At 42.6% G+C, this 17295-nt stretch overlaps 1 pseudogene across 1 annotated transcript; it reads right to left on the reverse strand.

The window, feature by feature from the left end:
- Window positions 1–14755: 14755 nt before the first annotated feature.
- Window positions 14756–15664, reverse strand: LOC307096528 (PRELI domain-containing protein 1, mitochondrial-like; annotated as a pseudogene). Its single transcript has one exon. The product of its transcript is annotated as a PRELI domain-containing protein 1, mitochondrial-like (transcript).
- Between the last annotated feature and the right edge of the window lie 1631 nt (window positions 15665–17295).

A 17295-nucleotide genomic window follows, 5' to 3' on the forward strand; every position in this document is an offset into this window, starting at 1 on the left:
CACATGTTCACTAATCCAGAAGTTCTCTAAACCCTGTCCTTTGGAGTTTTTATAGAGACTTCACTACAAAGGCATGATTGATTAAATAGTTGACCATTGGTGATTGAACTCAATCTCCAACCCTCTAATTGTAGCCGGTGGGGAAACATCCTCATCCCTACCTGTTGCTCATGGGAGTAGAATTCTTGTGATATCCCAAGAAAAGGAATTTTCTGAGATTCACACGGGTGGATGAAATATTGTAGAAAGCTTTGTTTCTGTGGAATTAAACCTCTGAGTTTCCCAGGTCCCATTGCCCTTTGTCTTTCCAAGGAAGAAGTGCAGCTATGGCTTCAATAGGACTAAAATAAATGCCAGTGTCCAGAGTTTCCATTCCACATTAGGGCATAGTCCAATCCAGCATCAGGCTAGTTTAGTTTGTGTTTCCCACTGCAGTCTGTCAGTCCCTTGCACGTGGGTGCAGCATGGCCACATGGCTATGGAGGGAACACAGGCAGGAGCAAAGCCAAAGGAACCAGAGAGCCAAGAGCCAAGAGCCAAGAGAGTGAGCTCCTTCGTTTAGGGGATTATGTATCCCCCAAATTTTCATGGGCTTTCATTGGCTCCACCTCTTCTAGCCATGATTTCTGTTCCCAGGTTTGATTGACAGGCACCTTCCCTAGTCACCCCAACTTCACTGTGCATGCATCTATCTCCCCTTTGTTGGACCCCTTCCCCGAGTGACCTTCAGGGAATGGGCTGCTGGGTCCCTGGGGAGTGTGACATTGCAGCTTCCTGGTGAAGCTGCCCAAATGACATGCCTATAATGTCTGTCCTTCCCTTTGCTCCTTTTCTATTATTAATAACCAGCTAATTACAATGGTATCGTAATCACTTTCTTTGTGTTCCTGGCAACTAGCCCCCATCCTAAGGGCTTTCTAAAAGTCACCTCATTATCATAAACTCTAGTGTGTTCCAAAGGGGCCTGTTATGAATAACAAGGGACAGATACCCCTTTCACTTTTATTGCTCTTATCGTTTCAGAAATTCCAAAGGTTTTTAGAAGCTCTGTGCCACAACTGGGAAAGAAAACTAAATATATATTTCTTGTTGTGGGTAACAATATTATAATCCCCATTTTACAGATGAACAAATCAAGGACATGAAATAATTGCCCATGAGCCTACAAATGGTTGATTCTTGGTTAAGCTAGGATTTGCACCTAGGTCCATCTGGCACAGAATTCCAACTAAGGTATGCTATGCTGCCTATCTGAGAGTTCATCACCTACTGAGATGGCCTGACCTGGTAGAGCCTATGACAGAGAAAAAGCTGTCTTTAGCAGGCATTCAATATCTGTGTGAGCCAGGACTTCTATTCCCACTACTAAAGGTACTTCTTAGCAGAGCAATACTCATCTGAAGAACAACTTGACAAGCTGAATAAAATTCCACTCCTAGGTGTAGACCTGAGACTTGAAACTAGGAACTCAAATACTTGTAGACCAATGTTCACAGCAACATTGTTTATAATAGCCAAAAGGTAGAAACAACTCAAATATCCATCAGCAGATGAATGGATAAATAGAATGTGGTAAACACAAACAATGCAGTATTATTCAGCCATAGAAAAGGAATGAAGTTCTGATACATGTTACAGCATGGATAAATTTTGAAAATATTACGCTAACTGAAATAAATCAATCACAAAAGGACAAATATTATATGTCTCCATTGATATGAGTTATTTAGAATAGGCAAATTTTTAGAGACAGAATAGAGGTAACCAGGGGCTAGAGGGAGTAGGGCATAGAGTTATTGCTTAATGATTGCAAGGTGATGGGAAAATTCTGGAAACAGATGGTGGTGATGATAACACAACATTGTGAATGTACTTAATGCCACTGACTGGTAATACTTAAGCATAACCAAAATAGTACATTTTATCTTATGTCTATTTTACTAAATAAAAAACCCTTCTTAAAAAAGATTGAGCAGTAGAAAATGATTGGGAAGATATCTGAAAATCTTAAGAATGGTCTCTCTCTCTCTCCTTCTTTCCTTGTCCCCTCACCCCAGTTATTTGCATTCTCTAATGTTCCTTAATGCTGTTCCTTAATTATGTATTCCATAATATTTTAAACTCAACATTTTACTTTTCAAAGAAAGGAAGGGGCAAAACCAATGTGGAAAGATTCAAAGAAATCTCTGCACAAAATACCTTGAGGATACAGAGAATACCATCTGGATTTTATCAGGCCTGGCAGCAACCTTGACAGGGGTGTTTATTCAGGGGGCTCATAAAATGTGGCTGTGTATCTTCTTGCCCTAGGAAACCTCTCCTGGAAGGGACATAGTCTGTGTCTTGATTATTCTGGTCATTCTGCAGATCTTTAGCTCTGTGCCGCAGCCCCACCCAGGGCAAGACATCCACAGCCTCCAATTTCAGAGGCACTGCCTTGGAAAGCCGCTGGGCAGACTCTGCAGAGGTGGGAAGAATCAGGCAGAAATTCTCCCGTGGAGAGGAGGAGGGATGGAAACACCAACTAGTTTCTTTCCAGGACCCCCTCTCCCTCAGAGCATGGCCAAAGCCTCGCAGCAAGGCTTCTCCCCTTTTGCTTTCTCCCCTTGGTCTTTTTAGAAAGGTTAGGTTAAAACCAGAGAAAGGAGAGAAGCTAGTTTTGTGGTCTTGGTAAACGGGTCTCCGGCCCCTGTGGCCCTTCCTTTGTGGGAGAGAAAGCACACACTGTCCTGTAGCCATGCCTCTCAATCTTGGAACAAAAACTTTGGAACTGGGCCCTTGGCACTGGATTATCAGGCAAGGACCGGGGCATTGCTCGTTTGCCCAGAGTTTTGCCCTGATCTGGTTTGACTGAGGGACCAACTAAAGTCCTAGGGAGGAGGGAGGTGTGATGAGCTCCCAGCAGACCTGTCACTTATGCTGATCATGCTCACCACCTTTCAGAAGACAGGTTTACACCATAAGCCAGAGGGATGTGCGCCCTTCATTTGAAAGCCCCTTAACTGCATATGTCAGACTTCTTCATAAGGTGCTGAGGATTAAAGATGCCATTTCTTTTGGGATTATGCCAAGAAGGTTAAATCTGGATTTAATTCAGTCATTCAATATGGCCCCAGAGAACAAGTACCAATGTGAGAGACTTCTCTTCTGACTGAGAAAATTCCTGGCCACACGCTAGAATTCATTCCTCTGTTTTCATCCTCTGAGGTCCTGAGATTTCAGAATTGAACTCTCATTTTCCATGTATTTCCTCCTTTGCAATATCCAACTCTCTACTGTAGCAACTTCCACACATATGATGTATGTAGAAGTTTATTCTCTAGAGAACCTGAAACAGAGACTCTGCGCTCTGGGACCCAGTGGTGTGCTAGAGATAGTGTCTAAGGGCTTGCAAGCACCAAGTGTACACATTTTTCCCAACTCTGTTCATACATTTATATCACATTGGAAGCTTGAAATAAGCCAAGGGAGGGTATTTACACTTAGAAATCAGCAAAAGTAGAAATCGGGGTGAGTTGTTTGTTTGTTTTTGGAGGCCAAGTGTAAAGCTCAGAAATAGAAAGATGAGGTTTAAATCAGTATATTGATGGTAGGCCCCGCAAACCAACTTCTTCCCCTTTCCCTGCCTCAGAATGGAGCAACCAGCCACCCGCTCCCCCAGGCAGAAGATTAGAAGTTTGTCTCTGGAAAACTAAATGGTCCCAGAGATAAAGACCTATCTTATATCATAAAAGGCTAATATGCAAATCAACTGAATGGTGGAACAACCGGGTCACCGTGACATGCACTGAGCACCAGGGGGAAGACGCTCAACGCAGGAGCTGCCCTTGGTGGTCAGTGTGCTCCCACAGGGGGAGGGGGGGGGCAATGCTCAACCAGAAGCTGGGCTCACCACTGGCCAGCACAGCGGCAGTGGCGGGAGCCTCTCCCACCTCTGTGGCAGTGCTAAGGACATCTGACTGCTGGCTTAGGCCTGCTTCCCACAGGGAATGGGCCTAAGCTGTCAGTTGGACATCCCCCAAGGGCTTCTGGACTGTGATAGGGCACAGGCCAGGCTGAGGGACACCCCCCCCTCCACCCTCGAGTGCACAAATTTCGTGCACCAGGCCTCTAGTAGTTACTATAAATGGTGTCCCTTAATAAACAACAAAAGCTGATGCATCACTCATGGTCAATAAGTCCCACAAGATTTTCAAGTAGCTTTATGAACTTTTATCTAATTTTTATCAGAGATTTGTGGGAAGCCTCTGACATGAAAGCAATAAAAACATTTTTTTTAAATAGAGGAATCAAAGAATTAGAAAAGCAAAGAAATATTCAGAAAGATAAAAGATGTTATTGCAACCATAGGAAAGAATAGTAAGTTCCTGTATTATTACATAACAAATCACCACAGTTCTCTTTATTAGTTCGCAGTGTCTGTGGGTTAAGACGTCTGGCACAGCTTAGCTGGTTTCCTGCTGGGGTCTTAGCAGGCTGCAGGGAAGGTATCAGCTGAGCTGTGTTCTTTTCTGAAGCTTGGGTCTCCCTTCCAAGCCCCTGTGGTTGTTGGCTGAATTCAGGTTCTTGTGGTTGTAAGGGGTTGTAGGTCCCTGTCTCTTGCTAGCTGTCAGGGGGTTGCTCTCAGCTCCTGGTGGCCGATGGCAGTTCTGTGCCAGGTGGTGTGCTCTTACAAGCTCTCTCCCAAGTGGCAGCCTCCTTCTTGGAGGCCAGTGGGAGAATCGCTCATTCTACTCTTTGCAGTATGACATGACCTAATCTAAGGAGTGACTGTTGCATTGGCTTTGCCATAGTCTATTGGCCGGGGGCAAGTCACAGAGGCTCTGATTCATGGGTAGGAGATTACATTGGAGGGTGACTCATTGGGTCATTTTAGGGTACGTCTGCTATAATTGCTATGGAAAAGGATCAGACAACAAGAAAGGTCCTAACAATTTAAATCCAAAAATAAAAGCATTAAATAAAAGAGTTGGATGGGGAAATTGAGGAAATCTCCCAGGAAAGAGAATAACAACAACAAAAAGAAATTTAAAATAGAAGACAAAGGATTAAAAAAAGCTAGAAGACCAATTCAGGAGGCCCAACATCTAACTAACAGAAGGTCCCAACAGAAACAGAGGACATGTATCAGAGATCTACCATGTAAACATATCCAAGACCTGGACAGCACAAGTCTTCAGACTGAGGTGCCACCGATGCCCAGCACAATAAATGGGAGAGAGAGAAAAGAGCCCTGGCCCTGTCAATAAGGCACAGTGCCATGAAATTCCAGGACACTAGGAGTGTAAAGAAAATCCTAATGGATTTTCAGAGAGGAAAAATACATCAGACACAAAGGATCAAAATCAAAACATGTCATCAGACTTCTCAGCAGCAGTCCTGGAAGCTAAAAAAGAATGGAGTCATGCCTTCAGAATCCTGAAGGAATTGTCACGTGAAATTTCAAGCCAGGCATACCAAAACTCAAGGGTGAGGGCAAGAAAAAGACATTTTTTCCATATTCAAGGGCCCAAAACATTATTTCCCATGCATTCCTGATGAGGAAGTATATTGTGCATTCATTTTTGATGATACACGGGAGTAAGCCAGGCAAGAGGGGGCATGGAGCACAAGAATCACGGGATCCAAGTCAAAAGAAAGATGTAGGAAAGCCCTGGACATTAGCATAGAACAGGCTCACAGGGAAACAGTCAAGTTGGAGCAGCAAGGATGAGAGTTATGGGAGAAAAGTTTCCAGTAAAGAAAGGATTAGAACAATTAGATTATCTGATGTAATTAAATGTGTGGAAAATATTAGTGATAGCCAATTTGATAGATCTTTTGAAAATTTTGGAGTGGGGAGAATTGTAATATATACATGGACTTACAGCTAAGTGGGGTGGGGGAAGCAAATTAACTCCTGGGGAAAAAAAAACAAACAAACACAAAACACCTGTAATCTTATGACACTCATTAGCTTACTAGTAATATTTAGTCACAAAAAATGTAAACTCTGACTGTCGATTTAACCAAATCTATAGGTTATAGGAAAGTTTGAGATTTGTTTTTTAAGGGTTTGAGGGGGTAGGTTAGATTGCTTAATAACAGAAAGTAAATAAATAATGTTTAAAATTGGCCAAGCAAACAATAGCATTGTTAACATGCTAGTGAGAAATGTAGAGAAACTGTATATTCCAAAAGAAAAAGGTAGTGAAAAGGGTTGAAATGAGTTGTCTCTGGGAGGTAGGAATGGGGAATGGAAAGAGCATTGGTTACTTTTCATACTATTTGGTACAGGAAAGAAAGAAAGAAAGAAAGAAAGAAAGAAAGAAAGAAAGAAAGAAAGAAAGAAAGAAAGAAGGAAGGAAGGAAGGAAGGAAGGAAGGAAGGAAGGAAGGAAGGAAGGAAGGAAGGAAGGAAGGAAGGAAGGAAGGAAGGTGAAGGAAGGAAGGAAGGAAGGAAGGAAGGAAGGAAGGAAGGAAGGAAGGAAGGAAGGAAGGAAGGAAAGAAGGAAGGAAGGAGAGGGAGGAAGGAAGAAAGGAAGGAAGGAAGGAAGGAGAGGGAGGAAAGAATAACTATGTAAATATATTATTTTAGTTTAAAAAATATTTTTTAAGCAGGCATATCAGATTTCATCAAAATCTGTAAGTTTTTTCCAGACAGAGTAAACAGGAAATGCTGAACAGTTAGAATCAGAGGCCCACCTCTCTGTTTAGTCAGTTTTAACAAAGACAAACAAACCAAATTTATCTTCCTTTTGTTACAACTTCCACACTGATTTTGACAAATTTCCTTGAGCGCTTGTGCTCCACTACAAATTACTTCTTTTTCTGAGTCACTCTAGTCTAGACGGCACAGCGGCCCTGCGCAGTGCTTGGCGAATGGGAATTGCAGGTTCTGCTCAGATTTGTTTGTACAGCACTTCCTCCCGCGCACGAAGTGGACATTATATGTGAATGAGGCTCTTCACAGCTCTGCATAATTTCCACATTTGGAGCCATTCTTCTCTCCAGAGGTTGGGCTTTTTTTCCTTTTTTTTTTTTTTTTTGATTTCTTCTATTTTGCAGTGACTGTCATCATTATTTTGATGCTGTGGTTTAATAGTAGCTTCAAATGCAAATTTGACAACACAAGCTGAACGTTATGGGTAGCAAACAAAGAAACTAAACTTCATGGCTGTTTTGAAAGGCTCCACCTGATCTATGAAAGCAGACGTGTTTTAGGCCCAGCATACAACCCTGGCTTTTGTATCACGAGAAGAGCCAGAATTTTCTGATGACATTCCCCAAACCTGGGCTCCAAAATGGAATCTCAATGATTTCCTCTTGCTCCATGTTTTATAACTCTGTAGATAGTTGAGATCCAGTCGGAGACTATGTTTTCCTGTAAGTCTGTTCTCCTCTTTGGATCATCTATCCAAGGGGTGATAAGCCAAATATGTCACAACCAGAACTCCCCAGGCAATGACCAGTCAGAATGGAGCAGGAGCTCCTGATTGGCACAAGCTTTCAGCCTGTAGCTGTTGGTCCATAGGAGAGGTCATGGGAAGGGTGTCTCTATCCAGGAGCTAATGGACAAGATGGTGGCTTGAGAGATGTGGAAAGCAGCTTCTACTAATCTATAGGGGAATATTTAAAAGGTTGACAGAGTTGTTTCTGTGCATACAGAAATATCACCTTCGCATGATTCACTTCCAGTCTATAATATACACTGAGTGGCCAGATTATTATGATCTCTGAATGCATAATAACCTGGCCACTCAGCATATATATATTAAAGGCCCAGTGTATGAATTTGTGTGTGGGTGGGGTCCGGCCAGCCTGGCCAGGGGGAGGATCATGGGTAGTTGGCCAGCCTGCCTGCTGGTCAAACTCCTGGTCGAGGGGACAATTTGCATATTAGCCTTTTATTATATAGGATATACACTGAGTGGCCAAATTATTATGCGTTCAGAGATCATAATAATCTGGCCACTCAGTGTAGTTACTCTTATACATGTCTTTCCTTCCCTACTATCTGATAAGATCCCTGAGAAGAGATTGGGAATCGGAGTCTTCTCTGTGTGTGACAGAGAGCTTCCTGTAGATGAGTGGATGAATGAATAATGAGTGACAAATTCTTCTCCTCTTTAGTTCTGGCTTCCTTATTCTTGACTTAAGTATTCCCTATTGAAATTAAAACATGCCAAATGTTAGGTAGGGAGGGACTTTTTATATTCACAAATCTAGTCTTTTGGGAGGACAATGAGACTCAGAAGTAAGCATGCAGAGATCAAACTTGGTTTCTTGAAAAAAGTTATCATTGGCATAATGGATGTTTGGGGAAAAGATGAAAGTATGTTCTTTGTTAAAGTGTGTTAATTTTGTAGGTGGATGTGGAGTGCAGTGGGAAAGACTTAATGCTAAAGAATTTTCTTTAGAAAAGAATGGATATTACATTGCAGTGTTTTAATTTTTCAATAGTTCAGTTTTAAATTAATACAAGAAAACCAGGCCATAAGATCACACTGGCAAGCCTTTGTTTTTTCCCGCTAAAGTGAATCCTATCCTATATAATAAAGAAGTAATGTGCAAATTGACCCTCACGCCCTTGCACAAGATGGTCGCCCCCATGTGGTCAAAGATGGCCACCACAAGATGGCCGGCAGGGGAGGGTAGTTCTGGGCCATCAGGCCAGCAGGGGAGGGCAGTTGAGGGGGACCAGGCCTGCAGGGGAGGGCAGTTAGGGGTGACTGGGCCAGCAGGGAAGAGCAGTTAGGGGCAACCAGGCCAGCAGGGGCAGGGGGCAGTTGGGGCGACCGGGCTGGCAGAAGAGGGCAGTTGGGGGTGACCAGGTTGGCAGGGGAGGGCAGTTGGGGGTGATTGGGCCTGCAGGGGAGCAGTTAGGTGTCAATCAGGCTGGCAGGGGAGTGGTTAGGGAGTTATCAGGCAGGTAGGCAGGTGAGCGGTTGGGTGCCAGCAGTCCCGGATTGAGAGGAATGTCCCAGATTGGAGAGGGTGCAGGCTGGACTGAGGGACACCCCTCACCCCCCCACACACACCCCTGCCCAGTGCACGAATTTCATGCACCGGGCCTGTAGTTGAAAGATATAAAGGGAAAGAAATCCATAAAGAAGAAAGAGGAAAATAGGTGGTTTTTCATTTTTTTAGATCAATTCTCAGAACCTAAGAAGTTATCAAGCTTCAAGGATAGGGGATATGTAAAGGATATGATTTGTATCTAGGTCATAAAATTGACAGCTGTTTTCTTCCCTTGATTTAAATGTAGAAGTTATGGGCATCTATAATGTGCCACCCAACAGGATAATAAACATAGAATCACAGGTTAAAATATTTATTTTTCATCCAAAGAGAAATTAGCATGAACTAAATTTATCAAGGGACTACATTTCTAAGTCATGCATTCATTGCATGGCTGCCTGGGACAAAAAGAGAATTCTAGTATATTAAAGTAATAATTCCTTTTGAACTATAGGTATGAATGTAAGATGATAGAAATGGACCAAAATAAACAATTTTCAAAGAAGAGGCAGAGGCCAGAGTATTATCTTGCCTCTCCAATATTTTATTAGTTGTACTTTTAGCTACTTGTGTTCTCAAAAGATAATAACCTAGAATTCTCTCAGCTCATCTGAAGCTCAGAGCAGAGTTAACTGACTGATATCGCACAGTTGATAATGAATCAAATGCAGGATTTTCCTTCCAAAGCAACTGAATGGCTTTATTTAATGCAAGAGCTATTGATGATTTGAAGTAAACAGTAAATTACTATAACTAATCTACATTAGACATTGGAATTTTTTAGTTGTTCTTTAATAAGATTCTGAAAATAATTTGTGTTTCTCTAATAACAAGTTTCAGGAGCAAGAGGCAGACTATTGCTAGGCACTGAAAATGTAAAAATAAATAAAGAAGATACTCTGTAATACTTGAACTCAAGACTTAGTGTAAGGGATAGACAGTTCCACAGAGCATTTTAGCAGAGCCTGAGAAGTTCCATAATAAAAGTACCCCAAGAGAAAAAGACTTCTTCTCTCTGCTAAGGGAAGGGGCAGGAGTAGCAAGGAGGTCTCTTAACCTCTGAGCTAAGCCGGTAAAGAAATAGAGACATTAGCCAGGCAGGAAGGACATTCCAGACAGGAGAAATAGAAATGTGGGAAATACATGTGGAATTTCAGAAGCACAATCTCAGACTGGAAATCCTTAGAGGAAATACAATATTTAAATTAATGGGACACACGGAGGTTAAAAACTCTTCCGGAAAAGTCATACAGAGTAAAATAATTAGCATTTTCCTTTTCAGTTATTATTGCATTGTGTTCTCCATTGCTTTCAATAAAAAATATATGGAAAACTTCCCAAGAACTAGCCACAAAGATGCTTGGGAAAATTCCAACATTAATGTTTAATCTTTTTGTGCCTGAGAGGTTAAATAAAATGCTAAATGGCTTATACCCATAGAATAAGACCAAGATTGGCTATTTTTGAAAATTTTTGAAGAGTTCATTAATAGTTCATTCATGTCTAATAACATGTACTTTTCCAGAATTGTCTCCTTATAACATAGTTTCCCTATACAAATGGAGAAAAAAGTATGCTAATGTGAGTCATGTGGAATTTGCATTCCCTATAAAGTAAAATGTTTCCTGTTCTCAGGTACCAAAGACTTCCTTCTGAGCCCCGCTAAGAGTTGGGCTGCCTCAGGAGACATTGGGCTGCCCTGGCTTCCTGCATTAATGAGACAGAGTCTCATATAACAAAACATTATATCACATTCAGACTCCATCTCTGTGGACTTCAGTTTCCTTACTATAAAATGAGAGGGTAGACCAGATATCCTCTAAGGTCTTTCAGCTCTAATAGTCACTCTACAACTTTTGTATTTCATGCTTGGCATTCCAAACTTGGCATCCTAACAACTTTCCCAGCACTAGTCAATGAAACCACGTCTTCAGCAAGAGTCTCAGCCATGGCGATCAAGGTCTTAATAACTGTAGCCTGCCTTGTCCATCTCACTTAGGTCATAATCATATTTCTCCACCCCCAAGTGGAACACATTAGACTATGACTTTCTTTTACAGGCTTTCACCCAGCAAGGGTGACTCATTCAATTACATCAGCCTAAGTCCAAGTTAGAGTGCAGAAAGGATATGAAAGACTTCCTCGGTGGTAAACAACCAAAGCATTAAAAAGCTTTCTAGCTGTGGTACATTTACACAATGGAATACTACTCAGCAGTAAAAAAAAAAAAGAAGGAAATCTTACCTTTTGCAACAGCATGGATGGACGTGGAGATTACTATGCTAAGTGAAATAAGCCAGTCAGAGAAAGACAAGTACCATATGATTTTACTCATATTTGGAATTTAATGAACAAAATAAACTAACAGTGAAGGCAGACTCTTGTATACAGAGAACAGACTCTCAGCTGTCAGAGGGGAGGGAGTAAGGACTAGAGGAGAAGGATGAAGGGATTAGACAAAAAACAAACAAAACAAAAAAAACCCACAAACTAATGGACACAGACAACAGTACGGTGATTGCAAGAGGGAAGGGGACATGGGGGAAGGTAGAAGAGGGTAAAAGGGGGGATTAAAAAAAGAGGGTGAAGAAAGGAGACTTGACTTGGGGTAGTAAACACACAATATACAGATGATGTATTGTAGAATTGTTTACTTGAAGTCTATATAACTTTATTAACCAATGTCACCCCAATAAATTCAATTAAAAAGAAAATAAAAGCTATCTCCAGACAAACTCTTATGGCTCTGTTACAGAAAAAAACCATCACCTATAGGGGGTGCTCTGTCTGTCACTTGATAGCATTATATTGTGTATAATGAGCCTGTCCCACTTAGTCTGTCCTGACTGACTCTAGAGCAGTGGTTCTCAGAGATTTTTTATCACATACCACTTAATTAATATATAAATACATTGTGCTCTTGTGATAGATATTGTGTGTGCCTATTTATTTATTATATCCATGTAATATTGAACTAATAGGTTATATAGATTATAAAATATATAAAAAAGTAGAAATTTTAAAAGGAAAAGATTTTTTAAAATTAATAGATAGAAATGGAAGTTGCAATTTTCCTCCTTGAGTACCCTCTTTGAGGTCATTGATTTAAATGACTGTTCTGAATGACCCAAACATGTATATCTTAAATCTAACCCTTTATAATCTTTTGTAAATCTTGATAATTTCTTATTCAAAATCTTAAACTATTTGATTTTTTAAAATCGTAAGTTTTAATATTTTTGTTCCAGGAAGTCAGTTTCACCTTTTTCAGTGAACAAAAGAGGTAACTGAGGGTCAAGTTTACCAGGCAAGTAATACCGGATCAAGTCGTTATCAGTGAGATCCTTGATCCAGCCCAACCCTCCAAAATCTCATTCTCATTGCTCATTTTTCTTTCTGGCTGTGACCTTGAACAATTGGCTTGCTTAAACCTTTGAGTCTCAGTTTCCCAATCCACCAAATAGGCCACTATTAAACTCTTAATCTTGTTGTGAATATGGAAAGTTCATAAACTCTTAGTACAGTGCCCAGAACATAGAGGATACCCATTAAATGGCAAATATTTGTGCTACTCTTTTAAATCCCTAAAGTTTATAATTTGTAACTTTTTCCCCCCATTTAGTCCCTAGCATAGTATCTTCTCTGGAATTAATATTCAATATTTTCCATTGACTAGTACCTATAATCTTCTACATTTTAATTTTGTTTAACTTCATAGATGTAAGTGATGCTTTTATATTTCGGAGATTAAAGACAAAATAGTTTGACAACTATGGAACAATAACAACAAACGTCCGCTTGTGCAGTCCTGTCCACCTTTCCCACATAGGGAACATCGACTCCCAGGGTCTAAGTTATCTGAGCTGTGAGGTACAAATGAGAAATTGAAGTCCTCTAATCCTGATTCTACCAGCAACTTTGAATGATAGATCCGAAAATCCTTTCTCAGGGTCAATCCCACAATGCAAGTCTCTGCGCCTGGGGTGGTCAAGTCTAATCTTTTCTGTTTGGTGATTTGGGTAATCCCCTGGCCTCCATCTTGGGGGATAAACCTTATCTAATTCCTGAGAGGGAAGCCGGGAACATTCGTTTTCCACCCACATATGGCCAGATTAGAGTCTGTGTGACAATGCCTATGGGCCCATGAAAAGAAAGCAGGAATAGTCAACTGACTCTTCTACAGCCCTCCGCCTTAATTTATAAGAAACCTGGGCCTGAACTGTAAATTGCAGCCCCAACCCAAGAAAGCAGGTTTTTCAAAACTGTTAGACAGAGAGAAGGTACAGTCTTGCAATCTGAATGGAGAGGCTCCCGAGACACACAGCTTGCCTGGCTGCTGGTGTCACCACCACTGACTGGCCAGAAGGACCCACACCCCTTGCCTCCGTGGAGACTGATAAATGCTGTGAAAGGACCAGCCTCTCCAGCTGACAGCTCCCTCTGGACAGAAATACCTATCAGAGTAATGTGTTTTGAAGTAATTCCAGCCAACATCAGAAAGGCAATGCTTACATGTGCATGGTCTGTTTGCAGATTGAAAAGCGGCATGTCGTAGTGGATAGACATTCGACTTAGAATCAGATTTTGGTGACCTCAAAAAAAATGCCTAAAATGTGAGCTGTCTTTCTTATCTGTAAAATGGGGGAAATAATACCTACCTCACAGATTTGTTGGGAGAAATAATGGAAAGAACAAGTGCCATAGAGTAGCTGTTCAGTAAGCATTGTTGAATCTGCATCAAATTGTGAAATAAAATTTCCTGTTTTGGTTTATGTCCTACTAGAGGCCTGGTGCATGAAATTCGGGCACTCGGGGGTCCCTCAGCCCAGCCTGCACCCTCTCGCAGTCCAGGAGCCCTCAGGGATGTCCCACTGCCGGCTTAAGCCATCAGTTGGACATCCTTAGCGCTTCCACGGAGGCAGAAGAGGCTCCCGCCACTGCTGCTGCACTCACCAGCCATGAGCCCAGCTTCTGGCTGAGGGGCACTCCCCCTGTAGGAGCACACTGACCACCAGGGGGCAGCTCCTGCAATGAGCATCTGCCCCTGGTGGTCAGTACACGTCATAGTGACCAGTCATTCCGCTGTTCAGTCGATTTGCATATTAGCCTTTTATTATATAGGATGTCTATCTCATCTCTCCAACCTGGAATTTTGACAGAAATGTTAAGTTCTGTTTTAGAACCATTTATCATTGATTTGTATTTGTATTCTTTTGGATGGTTAATTATTCCGCATCAATGATTTTGGCGGCAGCAAAGACAGATTTTGAAGATTTACCTCTGCGTGAATGTTAATAAGTATGTCATCTTCTCCTATTTGCATAGAGCTATGCTCTGCGAAAGATTTTCCTGCCCATTTTCTCATTTGTTCAAGAGTTAGTACAGTGATGCTCTTAAATTTTAATATCAATTTCATGGAGATGAGTTTAAATGCTTTTCTTTTTTTTTCTTTTTTCTTTTTTTGCTGATTGAATTCAACAAATATTTATTGAGTGTCTATTATGAGCTAGATATTGTTCCAGATACTTGGGACACAGCAGAGAACAAAAAGGTCCCTGCCCTCATGGAGCTTACAGTCTAGCGTTTATGACCACTTTGCCTGCATGCTGTCTGAGACCCTGGGCAAATCTCTCCTCAGCTGTCCAATGCAGAAAGAAGCAGGCCCGGCCCAGACATGGATAAGCATGTCTGATGCACTGTAGATGCCAAACAGATACCACCTCCAACCTACTACCCAGAGAGTAGATTAGGCTGGAAGTTGACTTTTAATAATAAAATACAGGGGGGAGGGCAGAGGGGTGCAGCAGGTGGGGTGGGGTGCTGCCGCACCAGGGTCTGGGCTGGCTACACAAACTGCTGCTGCTGCTGCTGCTGCTGCTTCTTGGTGGCTGCCTGGCTGGCAAGGTCCTTGGCCTTCTCTGTAGCTGCCGGTGCCGTCTCCTTTGCCTTCTCCTTGGCTTCCTTGGCCGTCTCAACAAGGGTTTTGGAAGGGGCCTCACCTTGCAGCTTGGCCAAGATGTATTCAAAACCCTTCATGGACTTGGTCACATTGCTTTTGAACCGGGCGAGACCAAATTCCTGGACAGATCTGGAGACGCCAAATAAGCTAGAGGAGACCCAAGCTTCCCGGTGGATTTCGGTCCAGCCGCTGTTATCAGAGTGCACACAGTAAACACATCATCGTTCCTCCACCACCATCAGCCGGGCGTGGTTGATGTTCCAAGTGAAGGTGGTCATGGTCCGGTTCTGTGGGTCCACAATAGAATCCTCCAGGATGTACACTGCGTGAGCAACATTGGCAGGAGATAGTCGCTCGGCCCAGGGGGCATCCTGCTGGTCTTGGTCAGGAGTCTCGGGGACAGGAGCTTCTGGTCAGGGGTCACCTCCCGGTGCACTATGTCTTCCGTCAAGACATGTGTGCTATAGGGATTCGGGTACCGCTGCCAGAAGGCAGCGAACACTTGGTCCCAGGAACTCCGGAGCACGCTGTGGCCCAGGAAAAACTTCACCATTGTCCCGGCCGGGCGGGGTCAGCACCCGAGCAGCATCAGGGGTGCAGAGCCCGGGGGGCACGCGGAGGCCAGGCCCGGGCTCGGCGCACGCCCGCCAGGCACCAGCTCAGTCACCGCCCCACTGCACCCCAACAGCAGCCGCCGCCATGAGGAGTTGTCCGGCCGCCCCTAAATGCTTTTCTGTGTCTGGATTTGAATAAGGCTTTCTATTTTCAAATCTTCATTTGAAAATGGCAACCATATCCCATAAGCTATGACAGAAATGACACCCAAATAGTGTTTCAAAGGAAATTCGGTAAAATTGCAAGTGTGCATTACGGGACCAGTGTCTGACATTTGCCTTGGCTCCTAAGTGAGCGTAATTCACCCGAATGGGTGGTGCGTGTGCAGTTTGCCACGCGCTAGAAAATCCTCAGAGGCCCTCTCTCCACAGTGGATAGCCTGCCAGGGAAGAGAAACAAATGGCAGTCTCTAAGAAAAGACAATATTGGTGCTAATTCTTTTATGGGCGTTTTATTGAAGCACAAAGCAAGTCCACATCAAAGCAGAAGAAGGAAATGATCGTGTTACATGTTTACATTCAATGATTTTTAAAATGTAAGATTTCAACTTGAGCTGGGTCTCTAAACAGAGTTCATTTTTGTAGCTTTATTGTGTAAACAATGCAGCTGAGGGGAAGGACCTGGTTTTGAATCCCATCTCTGCCAATTACTGACTCTGTGATCCATGATTTTTAACTTCTTTGAGATTCTGTTTCTCTGCATGTAAAAAGGATAAAAATTACCTCATGGTGTATTAGGAGGACTATATGAGATAATACATATAAATAGCCCTTCATATACTGTAAAGTACTAAACAAACTTTAATGTCAGTGTAGTAATATTACTATTAATAGGGATCATCGTAATGCTGGTACCGAGGTGTTTGCATTGCCATGTTCTGAGGAAGGATGATCTAGTCCCAACCCCCTGCCCTTAAATTCACACCCACATCTACCTCCATGAAACTTCCATCTACTCCTCCCTCCCTCAGGTTCGGCACATACCAAGCTTAATTCCCTATTCACACAGCACAATACTTATTGCATGAAGACTTCAATGGCATGTTGCTAAGCCTGCTCATCTCTGTTTAATTTTCTCCAAAATATTTATAGATTATTTAAACGATGTTGTAAATGTATTTAGTCACTTTAGGTCATTGCCCCATCAGCTATCCCAGACCAGCAAGGTTCATAAGTTCTAAGGTCTAGCTGGAAATATAAAAAACAAATGGATATAAAATATTGGGTTGGACACAGGGAGAGACTGTGGAGCCAACGGAAGAGATGGCATTGTGGAGCATCTTCTGGAAGTCAGCCAGCCAAGGATACTACTTAGTTGATGGGAGGGACCATGAGTACAAAGACTCAGGAACAGAAGCAGGGCAGTGTGAGGTCCATAGTGTAGAGTCTGAGGAGCCTGGAGAGACAGCATCCAGAAGATGCTCCACAATGCCATCTCTTCCGTTGGCTCCACAGTCTCTCCCTGTGTCCAACCCAATATTTTATATCCATTTGTTTTTTATATTTCCAGCTAGACCTTAGAACTTAGACAGTTATTCTACCCTATCCCAGTAGAATAACTGTGCTCGGGTGGGGTGAGGAAAGTGCTGAGGGAGGGGCAAGCCCTGCTGGTTTCAGTGGGGCAGAGGGATGGAAAGTGAGTAAGCACTGACCTTGAAGAAGAGTGGTAGTTAGGTCTAGGGTGGTCAGGGACAGGCTCTGAGTTGGTTGGCGAAACTTCTAC

This window comes from Cnephaeus nilssonii (genome assembly GCF_951640355.1).
Source record: "Cnephaeus nilssonii genome assembly, chromosome: 3".
Classification (NCBI taxonomy): Eukaryota; Metazoa; Chordata; class Mammalia; order Chiroptera; family Vespertilionidae; genus Cnephaeus; species Cnephaeus nilssonii.